The sequence below is a fragment of the Odontomachus brunneus genome, unplaced genomic scaffold (genome assembly GCF_010583005.1).
Source record: "Odontomachus brunneus isolate Ranch 3 - 2012 unplaced genomic scaffold, Obru_v1 Obru_scaffold_150, whole genome shotgun sequence".
NCBI classification, from domain to species: Eukaryota; Metazoa; Arthropoda; class Insecta; order Hymenoptera; family Formicidae; genus Odontomachus; species Odontomachus brunneus.
The window spans coordinates 828908-831980 of NW_022639600.1; the positions used below are offsets into that span (position 1 = coordinate 828908).

Here is a 3073-nt window from a genome sequence, read left to right on the forward strand (position 1 = left end):
TCAGATACCAGTATGGGTTTAGTATTGGTGTGATACTGGGATGATAGAAAAGGACCAGTATCGGAAAACAGTACTGTCACAATACCGAAAATCAGTACTGTACCAGTATAAAAAAAAAGTATTGATTCCTAGCACTGGGGAAGTATCTATTCCCAATACTGGGCCAGTATCGATTCCTAGTAATTTTTATTATTTGTACAATTGTTAATATCACAACTATATATTAGGTGCGCAACTAAGTTCTCGCTGCTTTTTTTATGAAAATGCAACTTTATTGTGAAAAAATGGTTACAAATGAATCATTCAAAGTATTGCCCATCGCTAGCTACAACTTTTTCCCATCTTTCTGGCAGAGCTCGAATACCGTTACGGTAAAAGCGTTCGTCTTGTGAGGCTATCCACGAATCAAGCCATTTTTTGATGTCTTCATATGAGCGGAACTGCTGATCAGCCAGACCATGTGCCATCGAACGGAACAAGTAATAATCGGACGGCGCAATATCTGGGGAATATGGCGGGTGGGGTAGGACTTCCCATTTGAGCGTTTCCAAGTAGGTTTTAACGGGTTTGGCAACATGAGGCCGAGCGTTGTCATGCAGTAGAATCACTTTTTCGTGCCTCTGCTCGTATTGTGGCCGTTTTTCGCGCAGTGCTCGGCTCAATCGCATCAATTGAATTCGATACCGTTCCCCAGTGATGGTTTCGTTCGGTTTCAACAGCTCATAATAAATAACACCGACCTGGTCCCACCAAATACACAGCATAACCTTCGCAGCGTGAATATTCGGCCGAGCCGACGACGTAGAAGCATGACCGGGCAGTCCCCATGACTTTCTTTTCTTTGGGTTGCTGTAATGAATCCATTTTTCATCACCCGTCACGATGCGATGAAGAAAACCCTTCCTTTTTTGCCGCTGGAGCAGTTGTTCACAGGCGAAAAAACGACGCTCAACGTCCCTTGGCTTCAAATCATAAGGAACCCAAGTTCCTTGCTTTTGAATCATTCCCAACGCATGCAATCGCTTGGAAATGGCTTGGCGGATAACTCCTAATGCTGAAGCAAGCTGTTCTTGCGTTTGGCACGGATCCTTATCGAGCAATACCTCCTATTCAGCGTCTTCAAAGGTTTTTGGCCTTTCTTCACGCAGACGGTCGTCAACATCGAAATCACCGTCTTTGAAGCGACGAAACCAATCACGGCACGTTGTTTCACTTAGAGCAGCATCTCCGTAAACTTTTTGGAGTTCTCGATGCGCTTCAGCCGCCATTTTCTTCGAATGAAATAAGAAAACCAACACTTCCCGCAAATGACGATTATTTGGCACAAAATCAGACATTTTCACACAACCAAAAGTATATGACGCCAAAACAAAATCACTAACGTGTCAAAGTGGTTTGTTTACCATATGTCTAAGCTTGGTTCATGACGTTTTGGATATGTCAAAATCGACCAGCACTTACTGCTGGAGCCATCTATTGACAAACAGCGGGAACTTAGTTGCGCACCTAATAGTATGGAAAGAAAGATCAGACTATGGCCGGGGCTCCTCTCGTACCTATATAGGTCTATTTTTAATAATCATATGAGGAAGAAATCTTCGGGGCAACGGCTGGAATCGAACTCGAGTCTTCCGCTTGTCAGGCACTGAGCTCTCTAGGTTTCGCGTTAGTGACCTCTTCCGTTTTACCATAAAGGACATTGGTATCGTCCGTTTTTCGGTGCCGGCACAATACTGGCCCAATATCCTCTTGGCAGATTATACACGATTTTTACATGGGTATCCAGTACTGATTCTACAAACAGGGCCAGTACCAATAATACAGTTTTTTTAATACCTGGCAAGTACCGAAAACGATAAATACTTTTCGATAACGCCCTCGTAAGTATACGTACGGTGCGACTATCCAGTATCTAACCTTAGTACGGATAAAACCTAGTACTAATAAAACAACTTTTTTATATTAGACCCAATACTGAGCCAGTACCTGAGTAGAAAACCGGACATCCGCTTTTCGGTGTCGATCCAGTATCGGGCCATTTTTCCGAACTGGCAAAACGTATACGGTTCCTACTTGGGTATATATAAAGTGTCTGATACAAGATGCACAAAACTACGTGCGGAAGTAAAACACGTCTACCTAAGCACCATAAACATTTGATAGTTTGCAAAGAACTACGTGAAATTACGAAATATTAAAAAAAGGCGATTAGCGAACTAGAATTGTGAGTCGAGCTCTGTAAACGTAAGATCTCATCGAAAATGGTTGAGACGTGACTGTTTCTTAGCAACATGCGTATAACACGTTCGTGATACATCGAGAAACAATTGTCCGCACACCGCTCGCATCGCTACTCGGCGTTCAGCGACCAATAGATCTCTGCTAAGAAGTAATTACTCTTCAGCGATCTCGCGTCAAAAAGCTCGTTGCACAACGTCACGCGCACTAATTCGCTAATCTTCTTTTATTAATATCTCGAAGTTTCACGTAGTTGTTTGCAAACTGCCATGGTTTTCGTGTTTAGATAGACATTTTCTACTTCCATACGTGGTATTGCGTATTTTGTGTCAGACACTCTGATGTCTATATGTCTGTGTGTGTGTATATATATACAAGGTGCCCAAAACTCTGCTCTCCAAATTTTTGTGGGAACATCATGGGAACATAAAACAGACTGAGGTAAACATAAAAGTTCTATACCGTTTGGTGATATTTGCAATAATAGTTAAGATATTAATTCAAGAAGATTGTATGTAATACATAATGTGTGCTTCTACATTAGGTCAAATTTAACAAAAATGTTCTTTATCATTTTGCAAATAACCAGATAGATTTTTAGTTATTAAAAAAATTGTTTAATAATTATGCGCATTAATGCACAAATCTTCTTTAATTAATATCTCGAGATTTATTATAAATATCGCAAAACGGTATCGAGCTTTATGTTCACCTCAATCTGTTCTACGCTCTCGCAAAGTTTGAGAAGGTAATCTGGGAAACTCTGTATATATATATATATATATATATATATATATATATATATATATATATATATATATATATATATATAGGT

At 40.3% G+C, this 3073-nt stretch overlaps 1 protein-coding gene across 1 annotated transcript in view; it reads left to right on the forward strand.

The window, feature by feature from the left end:
• Positions 1-3073, forward strand: part of LOC116850603 — a 114988-nt gene that overhangs the window by 58594 nt on the left and 53321 nt on the right. The window lies entirely within an intron of this gene.